The following is a 9,454-nucleotide window of genomic DNA, read 5'->3' as shown; positions in this document are numbered from 1 at the left end:
AACTGCTACCTCCGACCTGACGGTTCAACATAAACCGCTAGGCAGACGTAAAGTTAATGCTATTTGCAAAACACTTCTTTGATATTACACTTAAGTGTAATATCAAAACCGACGTCCCGAACGAAACAAGTATATATCAAATCGTAGAACCAATCAGTTGTGTACTGGCTGACGAGAAGACCTTTCTTTTGACCTCTTTGTGAACAACACACAACAGTTCGTCGAACTGAATCGGATGGCCTTCCTTGCATCAGTTAATTTTCCAAAATTCGAGCGAATCCTATACCTAATTTTTTATATTTACAAAAACGTTGTGGAAACTCACCAAAAAAATTTGGGTTTTGCAGATAATGCGGACAGAAGTGTTCAAAATTCCAGTTGCGTTTATGTAAATGAAGAAAATAGAGACCATTGTAAACTTTGTAAGCTATCACACTTTGTTGGACATTTCATGCGCTCGATGCAGCGCACCGCGCTGGAGACATGGTGGCGCTTCCGGAGCTGCGCAGGTAGCCTATACCAAAGAAAGTTTTTAATTTTATTCAAGTTTGAAAAAAAAAATCACAGTTTGACAGAGTCTTCTAGTGATGTTTTCGAAAACATAAGTAATATGAAAAAGGCATCATTACACCACCAGATGGATTAAAAAAGGTTTATTTTTAATGTATTGCTGATTGTAATAAGAATTGTTACCACCACTGCAGAACAATACCAGTGGGCTCACGTTCGGGCCTGTCGGAAAGAGCGCTAGCGCTAGCAAAGAGATGTGAGGTGACCAACCCGTGGACAACTTGACAGCTCCCATGCAAAGCGCATATTAGTAAAAATGTTGGTTCTCTGGTTCCACAATGGCGTCGCAAATGGAATACAATTCGGAAAAGGCGTATCTGTTTTTCTCTATTTTACAATTTCGTTTTGAAAAATAATAAAAACTTTGTTAGCACTTCTTGTCGTCATTCTATTATAACTATTTTTATGAGTTTTACATAAAATATATTTGCCTCACAAACTTTTTGATCAACCTTTTTACATAAATCTGATCAACCTTTTTACATAAATATATCTCCTCTAAACAAAATGATTTTTGTTAATTTTTTTCGAAGGGTAATTCAACAGTTTTTTTTGCTGTTTTTTGTATTCATCGATACGAAGTTTAAAAAAATAATCAGCACACAGTTTTATCAACAAATTCCGATGATTAGAGACTGTATTTCGACTTGTTATGTGCTCAGAACTTGAATTGAATAGTGAGGAATGTTCGTTTACTATATTATAGATAGTCCTATTCATAAGAACGTCAAAATATTTTTCGAAATTGATATGAGTAAACTTGTTAGATAAAATTGTAAATTCCGATTCTGCCATTCTGATTCTGATTCCGGCATATCAAAAGCAAATCTTTGTTTACCTCATCTTTACTCGAGCCACTAAGCAATTCATTCAAGCAAGACTCGCATTTGAGGCACCGAATTAGTCGTGTTTGAACTACAATAGCATATTTTACAAGAGCGTTATGAACGAAAATATCATCAGTGGGATTCGAACCGTAGGATGAAAAATTCATATTTTCATATACCGAATCTTCGACGGAATTAGCAACATATGAAGTCCTGCCATTTATTGACATCAAATGAAATTTGGATTTTTCCTCAGCTACAAGCATTTTTGTTTCTTCAAAATCAAAGCAATTTGCAAAGGCGGTTGAAGTCACTTTGTTATTTTTCAATAAACGTTTGTATGCGGCTTTAAATTGAATCACTGTAGGGTTATTATTATAGCCTTCTCTCGATCTGATAGCTGCGAAAAATGTTTCTATGTGATCCTGACTGTAGCGATAACATACTATTCGATCTAATTCTGATTTTTCTTCCACGTAGAGTTGGAACATATCAAGAAAGCTTCAGATTGCAACCATAAAACCAATAAATCCTGTTTTATTGATTGATTGCACAATGGGAACCCAAGACTTTTTACCTTGTCTTTCTTGTTTGATGCATAATTCTCGAATGTATAATAGAGCTTCGCTGAAAAAAGAACGACACTTTTCTATGTTGTCTCTGCTTAAAGGTTGTTTGAAGCCCTTAGACAAATTATGTTTACTATTCAGTACATCGAATAGGTCATTGAATAAAGTGATGAAACGAATTGTCTCGTCACAACCGTCGGAATCCGAATTCGTCGTTTTAACGCATTTGAGGGCATTAGCGACACTACGACTGAGGGTCTGGGTAGCTAGATCAATACGCATCTTTTTGTTCTGGAAATTAATATGCCGATTCGATAGCTTGCTGGCAAATTTCAATCCACGCAAATTTTGCAAATTATTCAGCTTGTCGATGTAAGTCCATTCTACGAACCCGCTTTTAGTTTTGAGAACTTGTTTCACGAAAAGCGTGTTTCTGACAAGTTTAAGCATGTGGCACACGTCTAGTAAAACAAAAACAGGTTCATTTGTGCATGGATGAGGGAAATTTGTTTGAAATCTGTCATCAATCTTGAGTGACGCACCTAAGGCGTTTACTGTGCTCATATTAGTATTCAGTCCATCGAACGTTAGTGAAACAACCGTTACACAAATTTCATGTAATGTAACGATTAGATTTTCCACCAAAGTTAATTTTTGTTGAGTGTCCAACGAATCAATAAAAAAATATGCAACAGGTATCTTGAAACTCGTGTTTACTCCCGTCACCATAAACACAAGAGCCTCCTTAGCAAGAGGTACGTCATGCAAGGCCTCAGGTAAATATCCTGCAAACTGTACAAGACCTTCTATTTTCTTGGAATGGTGGTTCCATTGCAAATGTTTCCGAATTGACATTTCATCCATCATCAGGCTCACTAATAATCTTTTCTTCTTCTTTTCCGACTCTTGCGCCATTTTTCCTAATGCATTTAACGCTTCCGTGGTTATTCATTGTTCTCCATCTACTGATCGGTACCAACGAGAGATAGAACGCGTGTGTGGCAAACAATTTCCGAAAGATTGTCGAACGAATTGATAAGCACGCGGAGAATAATAATTCAATGTAACTGCAAAACACTTGAGCTCATCAGAATACTCTCTACTCTTACCAGTACGAGAATATAATTAATTTAATAACGTATTGCCTCTACAAATTTCCTGCAAAACTAACATAATAAAATACAATTTGTAAAAATTATGCTAGAAGCAATACCATCGAATGGTCTGTTGCGCGTTGAGGTATCAGATTCTCATCCCGAGCCTGAGTCAAAGCATTTTCCAGTGTATCAACATTCAGTGTACGACATTTTTGATACAAACGGTTAATCGTGGTTTTTGCTGTTGCTAGGGACTTTCGAAGTTTTTTAGATTCATGCGAGCTACACATTAAAAATATTTCAATTAAATGAATATGTTCTTTTTAAACAAAATAATATTATTAATTACCGTTCATGAATAAAATTTTGTTCAACATTAGGCGTTTCTTTGTCCGAATAAAGGAATTCTACATGTTGCCTGTAATTGTATGTTTTATTTTGAGGATATTAGTCAATGCATATGATATGGATACGTACGTATGTTCAAAATCGTTTTTGTTATCTTACAAAGGCACTGCATGATTTAGAAGAACATTTTTGCAGTCCACTTTTTTTTTAAATCATTCGCCGCAAAATGTGAACTGCATTGTTAGTTAATTATAATAAATTATAATCAATCTTATCAAAAACTATGTTGTATAAACATTTTGAAAGAAAAAAGGCGGGTGGGTAATGTCATTGACATAACTGGATGTCGTGAATAAGAAAACAACTGACATGTTCCTTAACACATCCGAATATCAATTAGTTGATCAATTGTATGAATTATGCAAGCATTCCTCTTTTCCACATTTTTCGCAAAAACAAAGAAAGCTTCACTTGATCTCCATTACTATGAATTTCACACAGCGAAAAGTGCACAAATCTAACCAAACTGTTTCAGATTTGCACTAAACTGAGGATATTTACCTTAGACTTGAGAAAAACAATTCCTAATAGTTCTTTAGAAAACTTTTAGAGCCATTAGAACGGCTGATTTTGTGTGATGCTCTTCACCGTTGTTTTTTCACCAATGAAAATGACTGGCAGTTGTGACGTAATCGCTCTTGTCGGAAGCGAAACTAGCTTTGCAAACGACACAAAATACATCTGCTCGCAGTGGCGATAGAATCCAAACTGATCCAATTTTTTTAGGAGCTTTCTTTTTACGTGATTTTGTTTGTAGCTTTTTCACTAATGAGCGGTCTTAACGGCTATAAAAATAGCCGCATAAAGAATTCTAATGTCGATTTTTTCATATTGGATTTGCATAATTTATTGTAGAAACTATCAATGTGCTGTAAGGATTCATTTATAGCATTCAGAAGGACCAAATTGAGGAACTCACTACGATATTCACCACTTTTCGGAACATTTTCCTCCAACGATTTGTTGTACAGCAGCAGATATTTTGTTCTCTTTCTGAGAACGCGTTCTGATTGGCTGGTGTGGACTTGGGTCAAATGAGACAGGTTTTTCAATAGTGTACTATTGAAATACTTCAATGCTGTTGCTATACACGTTTAAGTTGAAAAATTTCGATTCTATTGATACTTAGATTATATAAATCCTTTCACAAATCACTGAGCTATGAGCTTTCAAAATACGAGAAAGGCAAACGCGCCTTATGAATTATCCTCTTTGATACTCGTTTATACCAAACATTTCAGAAAAGTTTAATTTTGAATTATTTGAGATTATGTCAAACAACTGAAAATTTTATCATAAAATTGTGATCATATTCCCGATGGCATGTAGCTAAAATTATGTTGATTCGTTAGATACAAAAAGAGATATTCACGATCAAAAACTTATCACTCTCTCAGAGGGTAAATTTTGAAAAGGCACCCCATAGTAAAGTAAGTGGTATTCACGACAAAAAGAAAAAGTACGGGTGTGTAATGTCAGAGACATAACTGGATATCGTGAATACGAATATGACACGCTTTATTTATGCTTCCGAGTTCGAATTGGTAGTTCATCGATTGTTTGAATTGTGCAACTTTCCCCTCTTTCATTACTAGAAATTTAAACGATGCGCCTAGACTAAATTACAGATTAGTTACATTAAACATTCTGAAACGCAATTAAATATTATGAAATAAGCAGTATAGTTCTTTATAATAAAAAAAATGGTGGCTCTGAAAAGAAATTTTTATAAAAGCGTTCGTGATGAAGAGTGACGATTTGAGTTAGTTCAGCACGCAGACTCTGAATTCTAAACCCATATTCCAGAACTAAGCTCTAACACTTGAAGACGATTTTTCGCCATGACTACCAGAATAGATTTTATAGATTACAGTAAAGTAAATTTCCGCATAATTCTTTAGGAGTATTATTATGGTTCTAAAAAGAACCGAATAGAAGAAGTCTGGAATAAAGAACTGGATCCTGAGTTCAAGAACTAAATTTAGAACCAATAACAGACTCAGAATCCAGTTTCAATTCTAGAATTGCAATTTCGAAACTCAAATTAGTTCCGGAATACAGTTCCAGAATCCAGTTGCAGCACGAATATAGGCTCTGAATTCTAAACCTATATTGCGGAACTAAAATCTGAAAATTGAACTTCTCGTTATGACTTCTGAAAACCAAATGATGGCAGGTGCTCCCTCCGTCGCTGCTGGTTTAACTCCCGCGATGGCAGTCTGCTCGCCATGAAGGCCAGCAAGCGAATGAAAGTTTAGTTTGTGAGATATTGCATTTTGAGTGAAGCTACTTTTGTTATTGTGAAAAAAATGGGAAAAAAGGAATTTCGTGTGTTGATGAAACATTACTTTTTGATGAAAAAAAGTGCCGCCGATACCAAAAAATGGCTTGATGAGTGTTATCCAAACTCTGCACCGGGCGAAGCAACAATTCGTAAGTGGTTTGCAAAATTTCGTACTGATCATATGAGCACCGAAGACGGATATTTGGATATGAGAAAGCTTTGTGCAAAATGGGTGCCGCGTGAGCTCACAATCGATCAAAAACAACATCGAATTGATGATTCTGAGCAGTGTTTCGAGCTGTTATATCGAAATAAAACCGATTTTTTTCGTCGATATATAACAATGGACGAAACATGGCTCCATCACTTCACTCCGGAGTCCAATCGACAGTCAGCTGAGTGGACTGCACGCGATGAACCGAACCCAAAGCGTGGAAAGAGTCAACAATCGGCCGGTAAAGTTATGGCGTCTGTATTTTGGGATTCGAATGGTATAATTTTCATCGACTACCTTGAAAAGGGAAAAACCATCAACAGTGACTATTATATAGCGTTATTAGAGCGTTTGAAGGACGAAATTTCAAAAAAACGGCCTTATTTGAAGAAGAAAAAAGTTTTGTTTCATCAAGACAATGCACCGTGTCACAAGTCGATGAAAACTATGCTGAAATTGAACGAATTGGGCTTCGAATTGCTCCCTCATCCACCGTATTCTCCAGATTTGGCCCCCAGTGACTTTTTCTTGTTCTCAGACCTCAAGAGAATGCTCGCTGGTAAAAAATTTAGAAGCAATGAACAGGTAATCGCTGAAACGGAGGCCTATTTTGAAGCAAAGGACAAATCGTACTACAAAAATGGTATCGAAAAGTTGGAAGATCGCTATAATGGCTGTATCGCCTCTGATGGCAATTATGTTGAATAATAAAAACGAATTTTGGCAAAACAATGTGTGTTTCTATTAAACGATACGAACTTTTCAGCCGAACTGTTATATCCGCAATTATTACTTTTTGCTATATTTTGAATAAATAGATGATGACATTCGTGCCGTGACTATCGGATCAATCGGACGTAAATTCGGCTTTCTTCAAACGCGTGGTGAATTGTTTTATTCCGTTATCAAGGATTCCGTATTCTATTGTCTGCATCAGTGCGGTCGAGTTCTAGTTAATCCGTTCTCAAGGCCGACTGTAAGCTTGTGTAAAGCAGCACTGCGTGTGGTACCGTTAGCCAGCGCCAGCGCTGGGCGCTGCGTATATATCGTTTACATATACATTAGAAACAGTGATAAATATATATAGTGATAAAAAAAACGTTTCATTGGACAGTGTAGTGAGAGACTGAAAAAAGTTCTTTTTCCAGAGGTTTTTTTGCACTCTACTGGAAAGAATATTTACCGATTGTCTCGGACCGCGTCTTGGCGGCTGTTCACCGTTTTGGAGCTTAAGCTAAGTAAAACTTTATTTTCCCTGTTGTTCAATACCACTTCATTCGCACCCCGAATCTGACCGCACGGACACAAGTCCGTGACATGACAGGCGATATAAAATTGCCTGACCTTCCCCTTGATGATCAGATGGATGCTTCTGATGGCAATAAATCGCGCATTAAAAGCTATCCCGATGGGCTTGCACTCCCGGCCGGACCGTATGTGGTTTACATCCGGACCAAAGCCAATGGTAAAAAATTGAACCTTCTCAGACTTTCAAAAGACCTGACCTCGCGATACAATACTGTACAAAAAATTGAAAAAGTACGCCCGGACAAGCTTAGGGTCTTGTTAGCCAGTGCAAAACGGGCTAATGAGATCGTTCGAAGTGAGCATTTCACGCGGGAGTATCGCGTATACATAAGTTAATAATTTTTATACAGTCATTAAATTTTAAAAAAAAACTTTATTTCAAACACTAACCACTACTTAATTCTACGTCCTTATCCTACGATAGTTTAATTCATACTGCACCAGGTGAATTTGCTTCACACGCGACTAGCGTGTAACATTGCGAAAAAATGTCTGCTATCACTGCGGTCGATGATACTAAGAAGAAAGTCTGTTGTTGTTATGGCTGGTTTCCGATACTTAGAATATTGTCGTTGCAGCTGGTGTGAATAATTTCATAAGGTGTGTATTAACTCCTCCTTTGTTGAAAAAACTTTGTCCTCAAAGTTTCATAGGACGGTCTTGTGTTGTCATATTTAAATATTTTTGAATTTCAATGAATCTTTCTTCTGAAACATCTGGATATATAGATAGTTTATTTTCTGGATATATTGTTTTTGACGATTGGTGCTGATGCTATTTCTTTGTTTTCTATATTAACTTTAATCTGTGTCGTTTTCCATCGAATAATAATGCATATTCCAAATCCTACAACTGCTACAAGAATGGTTGAGATGCTTATGGTTCCGAAAAGATGAAATTTCCATTTTAATGATTCATTTTCCAAATATACATGTTGTATCATTGCTCGATGTTTTAAAGTGAGATTTCCCAAATATTCTGGCGATGGAACATCGATAATATTGTTTTCATATGCGATTATTCCTGTTGTTGGTCTAAATTCTTTTGTAGTTATGATGGCATTTGTGCAAAGAGTTTCGTTTATGTATAGATTGCATTCTTCAAATTGTATTAGATATGATCCTTTTAAAAGCTGTGTATTGTTACTACAATTTGTTTGTAGTATAATATTTACGTTGTTCAGAAGAATGTTTACATCATCAATTCGTTTAACAAATCCATCCGAATGCACTTTTTCATAAGAACAATTTGCATGTTGTATCTGCATCAGATTTTTAATGCATTGATTTGCAATTGTTATCAAATCGGGTTCACGTATATCTTTTATGCATTGACTTTTAGATTCATAAACACTTAGTTTATTCATGAGAATATAATTTGCTTTAATATGAACTCGTTTTTGATCATGGATTATAGCATCTATATATTCATAATTAAATGTTTCATTTGATAGTTGTGGTATTTTAAGCATATAGATCACGCAAGTGTTGTTAATGGCAATTTGTGCCGTTGTTCTTGTTAATAAATTTTCGAATGAAGTTACTGGAATATTTTGATGTATCAAAAACGTCTTAATCCTTGAAAAGTCTTTCAGTGATAAAAGTCGACTGCTAGGAATTCCGTGTTTTGCGAGGAGAATGGCATCTTCAAGTATTTCAATTTGGTGTTGTGCTGTATCTATATTCAATATTATTTGAAGAAGATTCATTTCAATAACATGTTGTTCTTTTGATTTGAAATCCAGTTGTAGTAGTTCATTAGTTACCTTACTTAGATGTTGAATTTTAGAATTTATTGCTTCATTTATAAATACTTGCTGATTATTATTATCGATTAGGTTATTCATAGTTTGGTTGATAATGTGTAAATCGTCTGCGTCAGGAGTTCCAGCTATCCATTTGAGAATTTTTCCTATGCTGTCCCATCGTTTTTGGCGATTTTGCTGAGGCACCAACTTATGATATGTTTGTGACAACAATATATTTTTACTTTGAAGTAATCTATATAACTGATTATTATAAATATTTTTTCGAATTAGGTTATCGAAATTATCAATCATTTCTTTTAATTCGGATAAGTTAATAGGCTGCACAATTCTTACATATCCTAATCGAATTTTGGCTTTTCCTATTGGTACAATTGCCAGAGGATTTTTGTTTAAATCATGAATTTGAATT

The sequence above is a fragment of the Malaya genurostris genome, chromosome 2 (assembly GCF_030247185.1).
Source record: "Malaya genurostris strain Urasoe2022 chromosome 2, Malgen_1.1, whole genome shotgun sequence".
NCBI classification, from domain to species: domain Eukaryota; kingdom Metazoa; phylum Arthropoda; class Insecta; order Diptera; family Culicidae; genus Malaya; species Malaya genurostris.
This window is presented reverse-complemented; position numbering follows the sequence as displayed.